Below are 20541 nucleotides of genomic sequence, written 5' to 3' on the forward strand. Positions count from 1 at the left end.
GCTATACTCTTCTTTTACTGTCTTAACATTCAGCACTTTTGTTAACATTTTGATTCATGCTACTACAACTAAAGACTGCTTGAAAGGCTAAACAATGTAATCATTTTTGTGTGGTACTTAACTTCTTACTCGGTTAAATTCCTATCCATCTTCTCCTTGTCATATTCATTTCTATATAGGTTGCACAAGTCATCCTACACATACTGCGATGTCTTCCTATCCAAACATAAAGCCCAAGTCACCTTCAAGCCTCTTGCTCTCTTTGACCCACCTACAACAATAAATTTGTAAAATGCAGCCCACCCTGAATGGCTTTCTGTTTTTTCTAAAGTAGTGCTGCTTAGGATTTTTTATATTATTTAAAGCCTTATACTGCCTAACAGCATACTTGTAGCTCCTGCAAGGATAGACGTCTCAGGTTCATCTAGTGAATAGATTGGTCTTCATTCAATTAGCTAACAATAGGCTGAATATTGACAATCCTGCTTAAAGGTTTTCTGACAATATTCTATAGTACTACATTGGAGGGTGCAGATATTTGTCTTGATTTGGACTATATGCGGTTTGTTATACTGTTTCCATGACAGCTTGAAAATGTTACGTATTAGAAGGCATTTCTCATGCTCGCTGCATAATATTTTACTTGTGACACACTGCTTGTCAACTGCTCTCTATATTTAATATGTTACATGTAATATCTTATTAGAACATTTTGTATCACCTTTAGTGTGCTTTCCTTGCATTCATCTTATGGTGGTTATGCTGTGCTACTATACACATGCATATAGTAACTGGCTACTGCCGAACCTGACTTGAGGTCCATTTTGTTGTCTTCCTACCCTCATCTCCTTCTATCTCCAGAGATCCAACACTTATACATATTTTAATGCTTCCCCAGTGATTTGTCTTCAAACTAAGGTTCTTTTTGAAGTTATGCTGCCATACTCTGGCTATCACATTTTTATCAATACTCAGTTTCTAACACCTAAAGAAGTACATTAGAACAATAATATTGCATACTTGCTTTACCTAAGTAAGTTTATTATTTAAAATATACAACACAGGTCTTACCTTGTTCAGTACAATAATATAACATTCTTGTTTTATTTTAAATTAACAAGTATAACAAAAACAGTTCTTACAACATTTCTTATACTATTTTTGTTCTAGAACCTTAACTCTTTCTTCTACAATTCTACCTTGAGATTTTTAACTACAGACAATCATTTTACATCATCACTCAAATATTTACACATAGCTATTTCAGTATGATGGATACAGTATAAACTGTGCTTAAATATAGCAACTAAAATGCCATAACATTTACAACCTTTTGATGCAAAGGCATTCACCTGCTGTTATATTTCATACCAGCCAAAAATGCATAGAACAATAGACATTGCAATTATACTGTCAGGTAACATCCAACTAAACCCTGCCCCAAACATTAGTACTCAAAATAATGTTCTAACAATTGCATGTTTTAATGTCGGTAATACTAATAATAAAGGACCCACCCAGTTCGAAGTCAGGCTGTAGTGGCATTGATATCCGAAAATAAAATATCGGAATGCTGGAAATGTGAAGAAACAATATGTGCAGACTGGGTGCATATGTTTTTAGGATGTAAAACTGTAATCCACTTTTGGATGGAATTTAAATCTTTCATAAAAGCGTTGTGGTCGGATAAATGCGAAGTGACTGACACTGTTATTATTTAATGCTCCGATACCAGCATACATTCCAAGTACACAAGTGCACCTACTCTGGTCCCTCCTTGCAATAGCAAGAAAAAACATTATCTCAAATTGGAAAAGTAAAAAATTTATACCATTTGTAGAATTCATATCACTGGCCAAAATTGTATGTAATAGAGAACTACTGACTATAACTTCAAGAACTTCAAGAATGACACAAAAACAACTGGCTTGGTTAAAACTTAAGAAATTGTTAGATAAAATGTGAATGTATTACAAAAAGCATATCTGTTATGTACACTGTATATAGTTAGGTTTTACATTGTTTAAAGATATTGTTACATCTGTATTCATAAGCATCAGTAAAAATTATGTGAAAGAAAGTCAGGCTGTAACAATAAGATCCTTAAATATGACACTCACCAAAGCTTGTCTCAAAGATGATACATGGGTTCACCTACAAATCATTCAATAATATACAATCTTGAAAGACTGAAGGCCTTACCAGAGACAAGGTGGTGGAGTACTGATGATTCTTAAGAATTATGTTATACTTTCAACAATACTGTTAGACACAAGTAATATAAACAAAGATACCAATCTAAACTGGCTACTTGCAGAAATACAGTTAGGTTTTCTTGCCAAGATCTCATTTGCTATTTTATACATTCCAAACTCCAAAACGCCTTAAATGATACTAAATAAAATATCAATCCCAGCTAAACAACATAAACTCATACTTCTAGATGATATCAACATAGAATGGAATGGGAAACTACAAAAAACGACTTAATAAACACTCAATTCAGCATTACCGATACAAACAAAATACCAATACCAGATTAACTACTCTAAAAGTAATAATTGGGAGCATACCGATGCATATTAAAACCGTACAAATTGTATTGAATATTGTAAGCAATAATATCTCATCCTGGTCACTAAAATCCAAAAACATACTATCAGTCTATATAGTTACTATAAAAGTAACAGAATCCACAGTAGACAGACTGATAACATAGTTAAATATGACAGATTGGGCACCAGTTTACAGTACTACAGATACAACCACAGCACTTTCAGTGCTTTACAAAATAATATCTAAGATTCAGAACAGATTATTCCCACTAAATGACAGAAGACTAAAGGGCAAATAAACTTGTTGGTTAGAGTCTGACTTATATCAACAGATTAAATTTAGAGACAAAGCATGGAATGACTGGAAAATGACCAAAACAACATGGACAAATTTTATACCTACCAAAACCTAAGAAGTACTACAGCAATCCATAAAAGTAAGGTGAAAGCTAATAACTGAAAGAAAAGAGAGGACATATTCCTTGGGCTACCTAAAACATTCCGGAATATTGTAAAGAACAGCACTTTATTTTCTTAATATTTCCAAGGTGCCACGAGGCTAACCTAATTAATTGTGGTTTACTAAACACTATCACGGATAACATTGTTCAGCACCCAGTCTCTCCTGTTTCCTCATTTGCAAATGTTACAGAGAACACACCAAAATCTCTACATGAAATATTTCCATCCCCTCCATCCTCTTTCAAAACTATCAGTAAAAAATAAATTAGAGTTATCTTGTCCAAAACTCACAATTGATGTAAACATAAAGTGGATTCCATTTATCTGATAATATTCAACCTTAAAAGAGAAAACATTTTTGTAAACCATTAGTTTCAATACTCAATTTGTCTCTGGCTATAGAACCACTGCCACGTACAGTTAAACATGCAGTTATGGACCGTCATCCTAAGGTGTCAGCTCCAGACTGCTTCACTGACTATCAACCCATAGCTAAAATAATAAATAAATAAATTCTAGACTACTTTCAGAAGTATCATACACTTTCAGATGAACAATATGGCCTTAAACCAAAATATACTGCAGCTATTTACATCATAACAAATGAAATTCATAATAGCATGGAATATAGACAGTTAACTGAAACTATCTTTGCTGACTTACAATCACAGTCAAAAACTACAGCAAAGCAGCTTCTCACATGAAACTTGCATTTGTTTCTCTGACTACATAACAAATATGATTTTCACACTTGTTTCCAATAAGACAAGCTGTGACAGCTTCTAACATTGGAGTCCCTCAAAGGTTAGGTGGTTATCCCTTAATCTTTTCTCTTTTGATAAATGCTCTTTCCTGGGAGCTACCTAACTTAAACTGCTTCTTGTATGCGGATAATATAACACTTACTAAATCCAATAAGTCCTCTTATACAAAATGGTTAAGCACTGCTTTATAACTTGCTCAAAAAAAACTATGAAGTTATGGTTCCACCTAATTTAAAAGACAGACATAAGACCTTCATCAGCTATTATTAGAAAGCTGAGAAGTAACCATTAATTCTGTACTGAACTTATCTCTAATTCCTTCACTGACTAAAGAACATTACTAATGTTTTTTGTGGGCAAATTCTCCTGCACTTTCACCCCATTTATTCTACCCTCTCTCTTCCCTATTCCCCTTCTCAATATCCTCTTCTGAAATCAAGTAAAAATAAATCCTTTAGGCACTTTCCAAACATTAAAAATACTAGTTCTATCAGTCCTGACAATATTAATAGATAGCTGCAGAGAAGTATTAAATCTTACCTAGTAAAAGCCCTCCATCAGCTATTCAGTCTGTCCCACTACTGGCTACATCCTCAAGGTGTGGAGAGTGATATTACAGAAAGGGGGTCCCTCTACTGACTCTGTCAATTATGTGTCTATTAGACTGATTAGTATTATTTATAAGGCTATGGAAAATATTACAGTTGACCTAATAAACAGTGATATAGGTGATCTTATATCCCTAGATACATTCTAGTCTGGCTTTGCTACAGGTAGATCATGCCTTCTCAACCTGGCTGAGTTCTTCTAAATGGTTACTAAGCCATGGATAAGGGTTACACATTTCATGCTGCCAATCTGGACCTTTTCAAAGTCTTAAACAACATCACCCTCATCCTGGGATTATTGACAAAGTATCTCAATTCATTAATCCTTATACAGTTTGCTAGACAGCTAATTAGCTTTATGACAAAACCCATACCATTAAGGTCAAGGGTGTATACGTATGTATTTAAATATTTAGTCATTGCATTTTCATAATCTGGTAAGTAGACTGAATGGTTGACAGACCCTTCTCAGACAAGACCTGGCCTATTAAGTAGAAATTACAGTGCCAAATAATACAATCTGAGTATCACATCAAGTATCTTCATAGAAGCAAGCATACTTATTATAATAAAAACAGGTGTGCTGCTAAAAATGCACATACCCACTTTTAACATTGAGAATTGTGGTCCATACGAGGGGTATTATACAAGGGCATTAAGTGAAGAATATATGGATCCTCAAGACAATACAGGAGAGAAACAAAATCATACAGGCAATTTACAACATTGTCCATTTCCTTAAGATCCTGGGAACAATATATTGCACATGCATTATCATCAGTGCCCTACCTGGTCCAAAGGGACTGTGATACAAAATCAGGAAGGGCTGCAACTTTCTTAAGTACCATGTAGTCTGTAAAGTTCAGGGACTTATTCATGTGCCTGTGCACAGCCCAAAAGCAGTTTCCATGATTTTCACATCTGGCAGACATCCAGCTTACACCAAAGATCCCTACAAGGGAACTTCCCACAGAGTCATCTAGTTTGTATGTGTATAAGCAGTCTAGATAGACATGTAAACACACACAGATACCATTCAAGCATGGACAAGACCATACATAATTTGTTGTTTGTTGCTGGCAATAGGGTCATAGGAAGTTACTAGACTAATGGCCCTACCCTTACAAGCCTAGCTAAGTTCTACCCTTATTTCCACAATCAGCACCTATTGCCCCTGTCCAAGAGAGATACAGTTACCCATCCAATTATCCAAATTGCTTTAGAAGAGGGCCTGTGAGGTGCTCTGTTTGACATGATGTGGGAGTCTATTCCAAAGGTGTGGTAACCTCAGGGTGACAAATCTGTCTCTCCAGCAGGTTCCATTAATGTCACATACCAGGTTAAGGTCTTTAGAGAGTAACCCATGTACCATTTGACTTATGGATATGCAGCATTTCTAATAATGCAGGGTCAGAGATTGCCTTGTATGCAAGACAGAGATCACCTCTAAGCAATCTGTATGAAATAGAATAAAGTGACAGTGATATCAGATTACCAACATAGGAAAGATGCTGAAGACCTTGAATTTTTCTTGTGAGGAACTTTTGTGGTGTCGCCAATTGCTACAGATGCTTGGAAAGGTATATACCAAAAGGGGAGTTGCACTCAATTATTGGTCTGATGAGGGAAGAGTACAAGGACGTTATAACTTATGTTTTTCTGGAGGCGATGCCCTTACTTATAAGATGAGCAATACAGAATGCCCTTTTTACTACTGTGAAGACATGGTGGTCAAAGTTAAGGTTGCAGTCAACCTGTGTGCCCAGGTCTCTCACCACTGACTACGTACTTAAAGTTGTTGCTTTTGATGTGGTAGTTAGCAGGAACATCACTCTTACAGAAAGAGATGATTATACTTTTTTTGCATTGAGTTGACATCATTTGGAGATTCCATGACCACTGCCAGTTTGCAGTCATCAGCAAACTTTTGTCAGCCACACACCTTTAGTTTTTACTTGTACTTCAGAGAAAGAGATTCCAAATAGTAGAGGTCCCAGGACTGATCCCTGTGGAACACCACTGGTTACAGATCTGCTTTTGGAGGTGGATTCCCCTATTTTGACTATATGGGTTATATCACTGAGCCAGTTAGTGCTCCTTCTAACAATATAAGGGTTGATACCTAGCTGGGTGAGTTTATCAATGATGCCTGAGTGGGTAATAGTGTCAAACACTTTGACTAAGTCTAGGTAGGCCTAGGTGACTGTCTCGAAGAAGTCCACCAGGTTTAACAGGCATGATATCTCTTTGACAAATCCAAACTGAGTAGGGTCAAGTGTTTGTAGATTACCTTTATCTTTGCTTATAAGGTTCATGATGATTCACTCCATAGCCTTGCAGATAAGGCTTAGGCTAATAGGTCTATAGTTCCTGGGGTCAGTGGAAGCATCACCTTTGTGCAAGGGAATAACAATGGCCATTTTCCATTCAGTGAGACAAAGCCGGTGCTTAGACGATGATAATGGTGTTGCTAATTCTTGTTGGAGCCCATGTAGGACACAGCCTGAGATGTTATTAAGTCCCATATATACTGTGTTTTTGACCTTAGAGAGGGTGTTTACAACATGCTCTTTAGAGGTACAAGGTGGGGGACAGATGGTAGGGATGTTATGGGGTCCGTGTGATGGGGACAGGGGAGTGAAGTTTTCACAGAACCTGTTGACCAGCAGGTTAGCTATGTCCACAGGCTCAGTATATGTGGCATCACTAACTACCAGTTCAGCACAAATCTGGCCATTTTAGGTTACAGATGTAACTAAAGAATGTCTTATGATTGTCCTTAGTCTTAGAAGTCTTTATTTGCTTGTTTAAGCTGAGGAGGAAGTGTTTCCAATTTAGGACTCACTCCCTCTTAGTCTTAGACAGCAATTTTTCCTCTTATTGTAAAGCCTGTTAATGGCAGTTGTCCACAAAGCAGGTTTGCTCTTCCTTAAGGAGCTTGTTTTGGTCATATCAGGTACATCTGAATCAGTGCAGTTATACAGGTGTTTGTATAAAGCATTGGTGTAGAACTCGGCATAGTTGCCAGTTTCATCTGAGGGGGGATGTGCAGTGAGGCTATTTAAACAATCCTGTAAGAGGTTATAATCTGCTTTGGTGAAGTTATTTAGTGTAGTTGCTGTTGGGGGGGGGGGGTCAGGTATGATAGTTACTTTGAATGAGACTGATTTCTGGTCAGATCTCACCAGGGAAGACCTCACAGTAGGGGTGCTACAGTCAATGGATGGGTAGTTAAAATCACCCAAAACCATGGTGTTTGGATATATCTTGATAGACTCAAGTAGATCCAAATAGGCAGAGTGGGTGTCCTGCTTCATGGAGGGGGTCCTATAGCTGGCAATGACTTGAATTGATGTCCTACAACAGTTAACAGTACCTGAAGTATCTCCAGGGAATCATACCGTCTAACCAATCTGTTTAACCAGTCTGGAAGTGTATTTATCTTTAATGAATATTACTACACCACCTTCTTTAATTTTCACACCTTCAGTTTGTGGTCTGAATGTGTAGAAGGAGGTGTAACCCAGTATGGTTGGGGTGTTCTCCACAGCCTTTAACCTGGTCTCCATGACTGCACAAATGTCTGTGTCTTCCAAGGTGAGGACTTCTTCCAGTGAGTGCATTTTCATGTTAAGACTCCTAGCATTTAGCAGCATAACCTTGAGGTTGTTTTTAGATGGAGTTTTTACATCAGGAATTTTGTCCCTGAGACACTGCCCAAAGAAAGGCACTATGGGGGTAACAAAAGCCTTAGCCAGTAACTGAAATCCTAGGGGTGACATAAGAAGGCCATCTGTGGCAAACCATCGAAGTCTGTAGATCATGTCATCCCAGGTTGGCAGATCCTGAATCCCCTTAGAATGATACCAGAAACTGAGCCAAATATTGATTTTCTGTTTGTATTGAGGCATCATCCTAGGTGAAGGTAAAATGCTTCTTAAGGCTGGGAACATACCTACCAAAGGCACATAGTTCAAGAACTCAGTCATGTCTTTCTTCATATAGTGCAGAGGGGTACATCTCAAGTCTTTCACATCAAAAGGGAGTATGACAGAGTCATAACAGTACCTGTTATTGAGAGATTTGAGTGCATGTGTGATCTGGAGTATCCTGGAACCTGACAGATAGCTGACCATGACCTTTTACTTATCCAGCCTGGTGAGAGGGACATCTGTGTGCCTCACAATGGAATCACCTATGACTAATGCATTTAGTTTTGTGTTTTGCCTTAAGGGCCTGACAGGTGAGATACTGGTGCATGACCAATACATGGGACCGAGATAGCACTCTCCTCCCACAAGGGTGCAGAAGGGCATTTGCCAACAAAGATGGCTTTAATTTGATGCTCAGAAGTTAAAAAACAGACCCAGAAATAGCAAACCTGGAAATGGGCTATGCTATCGCTGAACTAGTACTGTATACAGTTGTTGTTGTTGTTATCTTTCGGCTTTTCCCGGTTAGGGGTCACCACAGCGGAACTGGGGTCTGCTAATGATTGGCAGTAGATTTTCACTGTGCCGAGTTGCCAGCTCGACGCCCAACCTTCAACGAAGGCACGCCCATTCACACATGTCTTTTGGAACTCCACTTGACCCGCATGGAGGCCATGCAGACTCCACACTGAAGGCACTCCCTGCACACTAGCTGAGAATTGAACGGGAGAACCTCTTGCTGTAACAACAATGCTACCGCTGCACCATGTGGTAAAAACAGTTCAGACAATTCAGACAGTAGAATGCAAATACAAATTAAAAAGTGCAATATAAGAGCACTTATAGTTAGTTGGAAGCAACAGATGCCTCAGATCTTTCAGTATCTCAGTGAAGAGTTGGTTTTAGTGCTGAAGTGATATCAAAGAGTCTAGATTCAGCTAGTCTGAATCTACCCTATGCTATAAAATCCATAAGTACTAGAAAAGAAACAGTTTAAATAAAGCAGCAATTCACCAGCAATTTCCAGCTTAGAAGGGTGTAGGCCACACTCTCCTGCCACAAGAGTCTAGACCACAAACCTTCCTAATGTAAAACAACTGGTTTTGGAGCCAAGTGCTTAAGCCAAAACTAAGATACTTCAGAATAACAGATACAATAGGCCTTCAGCCAGCAATTTTCAGCTTAAAAGGGTGTAGGTTATCCTCTCCTGCCACAAGAGTTTAAACCACTAATCCTCCTAATGTAAAGTAACTTGTTTGGAACCAAAGTGCTTAAACCAGAATAAAGACACTTAGAATAACAGGAACAATAAGCCTTCACCAGCAATTCCCAGCTTAGAAGGGTGTAGGCCACACTCTCCTGCCACAAGAGTCTAGACCTCAACTGTCATAATGTGAAATAACTGGTTTGGATCCCAAGTGCTTAAACCAGAAGTAAGATACTTTCAGAATAACAATTAGTAATGCCAGATATACCCAGCGTCCTGGATGATGACCTCATAACCTCCAGACCACATAGAAAATTGCTTATAATGAAGCACAAGCTAAAATGCATAACAGAGTATATCAGGTGTTTGACCAACTAAAGTGATACATCTGTTGTCTAAATAGATCAGGAGGGGAATGGCAAAACAGTCTTCAAATCTGCAGCAAGGTCTTCATTGCAGGTACAATGCTGCACAATATAGCAATGAGTAAATGATTTAAGTACCAGGTGAACATCTTGGCAAGACATGGTGCAGACAACACAGAATAAATTAATGTATGCATTATCACACCTAGATTATACAGAGCAGTGCATGGACTGGCCATCCTGTGTATCAGACAGACATAGTCATGCTCATACAAGTTAGAGGGTGGACAGAGCACAATCATCATCACCTGCACAGGTAGGGTGGACGTAGTGACAGATGACTAAGAAACTGTGAGATGGAGTAGGGTCAAAGGAGATGAACACATTACTCATGTTCTTTGGGAAGTTGGGAGGTGCCCAGTGATCACATCCTTTAGTAGTAGAGGCAAGATTTCCTCACATGACTGAAGGTATTGTCCATTACATTGGCTTGTGGTCATTAGTGGCTTACATGTACCTCTAGTACTGGATGTTTTTGTGCCATGATGCTCCCCACATCCTTTTGGAGAGACTGTGTACAAATGCACATTTTTTTTTAATTCGTCTTCCTGATTTAAGTCCAATCAAGCTGCTATCATTATAATCCACCAATGTTTTCCTCAAATGTCTAACTTCAGTTTAAAAATGTCTACAGTAAAGTATTCCAACCTACTTTATACAATTGCACACTAGTCCTGCAAAGCCAGACTAAGGATGTTTAACTTGACCATGACAGCAAGGTAAACCATTTGCATTCACAGACAGTCTTTGTTCTTAGCAATCGTAGCCCCACTTTTGAAAATGTACACCCCAGATGTCTGATTGTGGTCACAATAATACATTTACGGTTTGTGATAAGTGGGTTGAGGTTATTTATGTTGGCTTTTCATAACAGTGGATAAAGAGGTAGCTCACCCACACTTCAGATAAAGTTTTTGCCATCTTTGATGCATCATTAAGGCTTTATTTTCATCTTTAGCATGTCATATGAAGTTTGTTACCATTCTTTGCATATAATCAAACACATAGTAGCCCAGGTACTTCAACTTATTTCAAATAAATAAGCCACAGGCATATAACAAAGCCAGTCTAGGTCATGGGCATTGATAATTGGGAAAGCTGGGACTTGAATGGCTAGGCTTAAAAAGGCTTTAAGGCCATTAGCCTAGTAACCTCTTATGAGCCTATAATCCTATGACCCTATATGATGAACAGGTTTGGCACTTTACTGTGCACACCCACAGTGGTCTATCTGATTGCCCCTATACAGCCCTTCTTGTGCTGGACAAGTGCAAGGTACATCTTTGTGGTGCTACATTGTGTGTGCGAGTGTACACTAACTCAGGCATGATAGCACCCCTTCCTTGTGTCATACATCACATCAATCAAACACACTACTGTGACACTGAACAAACCATTGAGCAACCTAGTGTTGCTTCTCCCATTAACATTACACTTTTCTTTAATCATGTGGTACTTTGCTCAGCCTTTCAGCACTTGTCAGTGCCTAATACATGTGAATATTCTTCAAGTGAACTCCTCACAAATTAGCACCACGCAGGCTCACAGTGATTGCCTACAGATTGCAACTTATGTCTATTTTCAAAAAACTATCAGTTGCTTCTATTTTTATATATCACTAAGATATTATTTCAGTTCACATATATGAGGTAGATTATTTTATCAATGATCATCTTAATAAATATGAAATTTCACTCAGTATTCATGACTGGGCCTAGCAGGAGATGTACAAAGTGGCAAGAGAACATATGGTTCCTTAGACTACACCCCCTAGAGCAGCAGCATACAGAGCAGTCAGCATCCATGAGAAATAGCATGCATCCTAATGATGCACACAAAGAACAGCCTTTGAAGGGGATACAGCACTACAGGGCGCCATGTATGGAGATAGACTCTTTGCACATCCTAGCTTTATTATTCTCACTCTGTGCCATTAAATCACCAGGGAAAGAGAATCACCCTTTTTCTTAAGTGGCACATCCATGTGTGACATTTTTGTCCTCATATTAGGTTTAACATTGATAAAATGCATAACACCCTACAATATATCCACCATCAGTATGAATATCTGAAATTCTGTCAATGAATTACTTACTAACTGATCTAAAACAAGGTACTGACTCTACTACAGTGGTGATTTCTGTACTACAAAAACCGTCACTTAGACCACAAAATAACTTTCACAAGAGAATACAGGGTCACTGAAGGGTTTGAATATTTTTTACCTTTTTCTGGAAGACTTGCACTTGGAAGAGATTGGAAAAATTTGTTCATGCCTAATATTTTTGTTGAAATGTGCATAAGGATACTTACATCTCTCTACAGTGCAACTAGAAGATGAAAATCAGAGCTGGTTTCATATCAGGTGGTAAAGGGAGCTTCTCGTGAGTACAGCACTAGACCATTACAGAGGGGCAGGATTAAAAGAGAATTTGAATGAGTCAGATACATCATCTGTTTAGAGGTCAGTATACATAGGGATGAGTAGAAGGGTTTATAATTTGGTAATATCAACAGCATGAAGCATACTTTATGGCATCATAAGATGCCACTACAGGGGTTTAGTCTAATAAACCAGCAGTTGTCGTGCCACTCTATTAATCCCTGGTTAGCCAACATCATGAGTAGTAGGTGCAATTTTAGGATCTTACTAGAAGTGAAATATTTAGCTATTAGAAGGAATGCATATACATGGGACTTTGATGAGAAAAAAGATATGATATTTGGAGTACAAGGTAAGTGTTCAGCACAAGGCATGTACAGTCTATAACTGTGGTGATATATGCTCTGATTATATGATTTAAAGATACCATATGGTTACACAGATTTTACACTGATAGAACTGGATGTGCCGGGGAGGAGGTGCAATGGTTCAAAAATAAAAGAAACATAACTCAAGCCAATTTTTGGAGGGTGGGGGCTGGGGCAATAGTGAGTCACTGACATGCCTTGCTTGAAAACGTGGAAAATCACAAAAATACAGATATGGTTAAAATGAAATAAGATGTGGGGATACTATGTGATGTGTGCACGTTGCACACACTCATAATTAAATTAGGGTTTTCTAGCATCATTTTGAACATGTGGACCATATATCTATTATGTCTGAATATTTTCAGATTACTCACCTCCAGAAATCCTAGAACATTCTGACTGCAGTATGAAGGCTAATAGTTTTAATCTGCAGAACTAGGAAGTGTTTTATTCTATTTATATGGCAAAGGAAACTACTACATGTAACAGAAAATGAATATAAAGAATCAGAAATCAGTATTATTTTTTGTCTGATATTTTTCTACAGTCTACTAAGCAAAAAAAGTATGGTAATGCAAATAGCAAAGCAAAATAAAAGATTATCCAGGAACTATCTCAGCTAATCAAGCTAATCAAACTTAACGATTTAATCCTGAAAAAAATTCATGCAAGAATAAAGCCAGTGTACTGCCATTAAATAAACAACGGAAGCAAATCTTAAAATAATGAAAATAAATCACCAAATCACAATTCTTTAACTTTGGGGCAAGGAGTTATAATCAATAGCAATTAAAATAACTTTTAGCAAATAATTTAGCAACCGATTAAGCAAAAACAATATATTCATATATATTTTTATTTAGCTTTAGCTTGATAATGCAAACAGCTAGAAAATATACACATTAGAAAGATGATTTACTGCTTAGTAACAATGCATAAAAAGGAATATTTTGATTCACATTAATTTCTTATACTCTGTCTATGCTGGAAAGTATGACCCTCATTTCACATGTAACACATTCTTCTGGAGGTCACCTCTTCTAGTAAGAACATTATGGCCTGGGACAGTATCATAACTAGGCCTGTTGTACGTAGCTCTCCAAGGTCCTGAAACAACAATTTCCACTTCCCTCACAGGAGCAGTTGCTCTTTGTACCTCACAATATCATGAACACAAAGCTTTTGAAGCATATCATCAATCCAAAAAAAGCACAGCTGCTGGTAAATACTAGAAATGCAGAGGTGCAGTCTGATGATAAATTACAGTGATATGTAACTGCATTCTTGTGTAATCATAAGGAAAACAGCCTTCTGTTATTGTGCCTGAAAAAAAAAATGTCCTACACTTTGCATAAGCATATATAGCACAAGAAGCACAAAACTAAATATGAAAAGGACACTGCTGTCAAATCAGACCATAACAAGCTACATTCAAGCTTTATAAAAAGGCAACAGGGTCTATGTAATCCTAAGTAGCATAACAAATCAGCAAATGGCAACACTGCTATACATGTAGAAGGCTGACCGTTAGTAGAAATGGTTAGAACAAGTAGAAGTGATCTGAGGTGATTCTGGGATAGAAATAGATCACTTGACTATTGCTCATTATCTTCCAAATAATTCATTGTAATCTCAAAATCTAAAAATCAATGGTTTTACTCCTGACAAATTGGAAACAAACACAGACAAGACTTTAGTTGTCTAGCATTCCTATGAACCAGCACAACAAAGTATGTAATATTTTAGGCAGCTCAAGCAAACCTTAAAACAATGAAAATAAATCACCAAATCACATTACTTTAACTTTGGGGGCAAGGAGTTATAATCAATAGCAATTAATATAGCTTTTAGCAAAAAATGTAGCAACCAATTTGATGGTTGCTAAATAACTTCCTTTTCATATTTAGTATTGTGCTTTATGTGGTATATATGCTTATGTAAAAAGTAAGACATATTTTTTCAGGGCATGGGCTACGGGTGCTGAGCATCACATTAAATAAATATGTACACTTTTCTGTTTAGCCAAGGCACGTATCATTGTTAAGAACACCGATCTTGCTGAGTGGGACAGCATTTAAAATAAAATCACATCATGCTTTGTAAAATACAGTGATTTATAGAATTAGAATAAAATAAAATAAAATACAAAGTACCCCACACACAAGGAAGAAATAAATCGATCTTAACCCTTTAATGTTGATGGCAGTATCTTGTTGATGCCACAAACACTTAATGGACAAGCAAAACAAACATTTATTATTCCGTTTACATTTCTGTTTTATATCCCTATTTTGTAAAAATAAAAATCACCTTAAGAATACAAGTATGTTTCAGTGGATTACTGAGAAATCAAGATAAATATGAATACAGTCCTTTGCATCCTGAAGACAGCATGTATAACACCAATATTTTGACATTTTATCTTATTTTTTTCTTATTTATAGTAAGACTTCAACTTTCTCTTACCTGAACCCAACAGAGTGAGGGCAAGTTTGTTCATTGAGTTTCAGGGAATGCAGAAATTTCATTAATACATAGTTACATATATCTATATGTTTCATATACAAATAAGCAATTTACAGAAAGGTAAGAAGAGATACAAAATGAAATGCATTTGTGCCATTGATTGGCCGAGCTTGAAACATTTGTGTCATTCTGTGGCATTTGCTAAATCCATAACAGCATTGTAAGAAACAGAGGCAGTCAGAGGTCAATGCTATCAAAACAACAGGCTTATCTCATGAGCAAAGTTTCTACTTCATAGGATAAAGGAGTTAGATCATATCCCAGGTTATGGTCATGTTATAGAAGATACCATAATTGGAGAAAAAAACAGTAGTAGGTACATTTCCTTTTATAGTACACATAATTTCATTATATCTAAGCAAAAAACACACATCATACTTTTTTTGTCTTCTAGGAAGAGTACTTTTCCCAGGCATAAAAATGATATTGATCCTTGAGACTCTTGGTGAATCGCCACTGTGCATCATCTTAGTAACAGACATTTCAGAATTGTTCTAAATAAACCTACTGACTTTGGTCTGGTAGTTAGCACAGAGCCACTTCAGTGGTACATGTCAGACTTCATTTGACTATTGTGTGACCATGAGCAAGTCACTTAACCAACTAGTGCTTTGGGGAAATTGGGAAACTGGGGATAGGCTTGGGAAACTGGGACTAGGCTCTTCCTTCAATGGTCTACATGCATAGTAACTACAATGTACTTTTTCCCTTGTTTTTCCTAGTTTCTCTATAGAAGGTATAAATACTAAAACCTGGCTAATATTATTGGGAAGCAAAGCTAGACATAAAAAGGCCCACTAGGGTTGTTAGCCTAGTAATCCTCTATGATCCTTTGACCCATTATAAGCAAGTATTATACATGCATACAAACCAGATTATATTCATTTTAGTTTTAACCAGCTAAACAAACCCTGTATTAACAATTTAAGACCCACTAAGGTACTCATTCCTTCTTTTTCAGCGGTAACTCATTCATAGCAGTTTATATAAGTAACTTGTCATGAGTGAAATAGCACACAAGTGGAAAATGATAGACTCAAGCCCAAGGCTAAAATATGAATCCCGGTTGCAGATGACAGCCTTAACTGCTGGTACTAAATATGCATAACACTCTTTTGTCATTCTTCTTATTTACCTCTTCTGAACATAAGGAAGTGGTGGAGGAAATTCCTCTGCTGCCACATTAGTATCAAATCAGCTCAAATTATAGCAATCTTGAGTTTTATTAGTGCACTTAAAGCTAAACATTACACAAAAAATAAACAATAGACATAAAAGCAGAAACAAACTCACAAGTGTAAGATGTCTGCAATAGATAATAATAAAAATCAGGCATATGTTAAAAGTTAAATGTTTATGTATATATTTCAAGGTCTTTATCAGTGATATGGTAGGCCAGGTAGAAAAGATAAGAATTCAGGCACATCTTAAAGCCACTCAACAAGGAATACTCTAAAAACCACAAAGGAAGCAGATTCCAAAAGTATGCCTTCTGATTAGAAAAGAATCTCATCCTATAGATCTCAAGTCACAGAATAAAACAATCAACAGCCCCAAAATGACTGAGTCTAGGCTGAATGCTAAGGAAATAGAAGCCATTTGGAGAGTAGGTACCCAATACAACACAACAGATCTTTGAATGTAGTACAGAAACACAAAGGGAAACCAGAAAATAACTGAACATCAGTGGTGGATGCCAATCAAAATATGAGCAGGACAATTCTTCAACAGTTGCAAATCTTCCATTCCGGTCTTAGGAAGCCCCAGGTACAGGGTGCTTCTGTATCTATGCACAATGATACCAAACACCAATCACCAATGAAAGTTCCTCCACTGGAGTTAGGTGCTTAAACAAAATAATTATTCTCAGATGATAATGATATCTACTGAGTACACTTGAGACCTTGCCTGAAAATGTCAAGCTGTAACTGAGGATTATTCCAAAACTATGTACCATCCACTCAAACTTCAGTGTGTCCCCATAAATAATATAAAGGGGTCCAGTGCCATAGCTGCAGAGGTCTTTAAAGTGGCATGATAAGGTAAGGCTTCTGTCTTGAAGACCTTGAGATTTTAGCAAGTACACTTCATTCTATGATAGCTTATGTTTAGATAATAATCCTAAAAAACTTTTATTTGCAACTATAGATGGTAAGTGAACTGGACCACAGGGTCCCCTTTCCAGTCATGCCCTAGTCTTAAAAAAAAAGCAAGCATAATATCAAGAAGATACAGTAATAAATAAAAAGTTAGTAAGAACAAAATACAAACAATACAATAATATGTAAAGACTATTATTATGATAATATTACAGAATTATATATACAGAACTAACGGCAACAGAACATGATAATGTACATAGAGGAGTACTAGGCCAAGCTTGATACAAATTATTTATACATGGATATTTAGTCAATTTACAAAGAGACATTCCTGAAGAATGATGTTATAGTGAGACATCATCTGCAGAAGAATACTATTGTACAGAATGACCTTAAGCTTATATTCTTTAATGTTGTATATGCACCTTTATGTAACCTATTACTGTGCTCCCAATCCTTAACTGGCCCCATAACAAGTATTTTAAATAAATTTGCTGCTGCCTCACTGACAGTTTTTTTTCTGAGTACTTACCTGAAATTTCTTGGTCCCTGGGGTGTCATCCTACTCTGTTTGCCCTCCGGGCTCACTTTGCTTCCCTACCGTGTCCCCAAATCCCACCCCCCCCACTAACTCTAAATTTAAAACTATCCACACCACACTCCTTCCTCTGTTAGCTCCACCCTCCTCATCCATACAAGCCATCTCTCAACATATTTCTATTAATATCACACTACTATCCTATCTACATACTACTCCCCTTCCTTCATTTCTCAAAACTTTATTACTCTCCTCCAATTATCCATGTAGGTATTTTTTCTGATTACGTCTCTAATAATCCTTAATCTAAAAGGATTCTCCTTACTCTCGTGTCACTAATGCTCTTCTCCCTCTCTTCACTTTCATCATATTTAGTCTCTATCTGACCTATGCTAAGCTCTTCTACAGACACTACCTGTTACACCAATCACTGCTCCCTACCCATCACTGCTCATCTCTTTCACACAGACAATATATTGTTCTTTAAACTTAAACAGTTTCAGACACAGCTATACCTGTTTAACATAAAAATTACTGACGATTTGACCAAAAGTAAATCTTACATTTACAATACAATCTTGAAATTGGCCCACAAGTGTATGAAGTCACAAAAAGCAGGAAACAGCTGTACAATTCAAAAATCCACTTTAATATGCACAGGTATAAGCGCTTTCGTCCCAAAAGTGCTTAATCAGGAACTTCATCAGATACAAAGTAAAAACATGAAAGGTAACATTAAGTAGACCAAGAAAAAGTGACATCACTTCCTCTATCACATTTAAAAAGACATTACATTCTAAAACCAAATTCTTATCAAAATTTTTTAAAATGAAAAATACTGCAAGCAGGAATAACACAAGTCCATAAGAACATATAAACATATCAAAAGAATATTAATCTACACCCCATCAAACTATAGCACAGAACATGCCACAAAACAATCCAGTATGTGTGAATACAATATCATCACATTTTAAAAAATAAATAAACCATAAGCAACCTCTACCGATAGTATGCATGTAGAGTAGTACACGAAAATTCATACAGTCACTAAAAGTGTGTTAAACAGTTATACAGTAAATTCGTAAAATAAAATAAGAAGCCTGACTATCTCTTTACTGCTTTTAATTTCAGCAAGCTACTAATAGATACACTATCATTTAAGCCTGGCCAGTGTAAGGCATCAAGCCATAATTGCCAGACTAATTCAGCCTTTTCTAATAAATAAGACCATGCAGTTCCACTCTCCATAGGTTTCTGAACTTCCAAAATAATAAATTATTTGAAACAATGTCCATTATTCCCTTTAATATGTTTAGCTAATGCATTAACATCACACGTGTCATTTATACTTCGAATATGCTCACGATCCTGTTTTTAAGCTTGCGTTCTGTCTTGCTGACATAAAAACAGGAACAGATAGAGCAGATTGCATAATAAACAACTCAATCCAACAAAAGCAGCAAGCAAATAACTCCAAAAATCCAAAAAGTAGACAAAAAGCTGTGTCAGTATGAAGACATTTATTATAATCCAAGCCAATAGTAAGCGCTTTCGTCTCTTATGCAAGAGACTTCTTCAGACTATGGCTTTACCATAAAAAACATATACTTTAAATACTACATTACATTAATTAACATTTTAAAACACCATTTAACATTTAAAAGCACAGTGACATAAAAATGCACAGTATCCCTGCATACATTAATGCTTCAACCCCTTTCTTTTGAAATACATTATAAACTCTTCCCTATTATTTAATCCTGGAGGGAAACAAGCATTTAGTTTGACTTGCCAACAATATTCTAGCCAACCTAGTTCTTCTTCAACATTTACTGACATAATATTTTGATGCACAGTGTTCAAACTATACATTTAAAATTAATTTTACATTTCTTATCTACATAATGTTTGTTCATAGCATTTTTTGTATCTCCATTGCTAATAGCATAATTATGTTCATACATTATTTTGTATAGTTCTCTTTTAATTCTTCCCAGATAAAATGATCTACATTCTAAACACATCATTAAATAAATAATTTTTTTTGATTTACATGTAAACATCCCTGGGACTTGGACTACTGTTTTCCCCACTAATAATTCACTACTATCAGTAAATAAATATTGGCAATAGTTACAATTATAACATTTAACCATCCCTTTTCTTACCTCAGCTTCTTTAACTTTATTTAGTTTACTTTGAAAAGATCTTTAAAGTTTCTAGCCCTTTTCTGTACAAACTTGGGTTCATTTCCTATTTTCTCCATAATTTCTATATTTCCTTTTAAAATTCCCCAATTTCTCCTCACTATATTTTTGTAGTGTTCATATTTGTACTATTTTGCATTGCTAATGCTGTACTATAATTTTTATTTTATGTTTTATCACCAACATTAGTATTGACATTGTTTCCAATATTGTTCCTCTTAATTAATTCATCAGTGAACAACATTTGTACTTCATCTTGTGGGTATCCTGTTATTTCCATCCTTTTACAAAAATTTGAAGCTTCAAGCTCAAACAATTCATCATCTTTAGTTAAATTACTAATCCTTTTAAGTTGTCCCTTTACAATATTAACTTTAGTTCTTTTGGGATGCAAACTAGAATAACGCAAATACATATTATTTTGAAAATATTTCTTATAAATCTTAGAAATTAATTTA

Source organism: Protopterus annectens, chromosome 1.part1 (assembly GCF_019279795.1).
Source record: "Protopterus annectens isolate FY-2018-M chromosome 1.part1, PAN1.0, whole genome shotgun sequence".
Classification (NCBI taxonomy): domain Eukaryota; kingdom Metazoa; phylum Chordata; order Ceratodontiformes; family Protopteridae; genus Protopterus; species Protopterus annectens.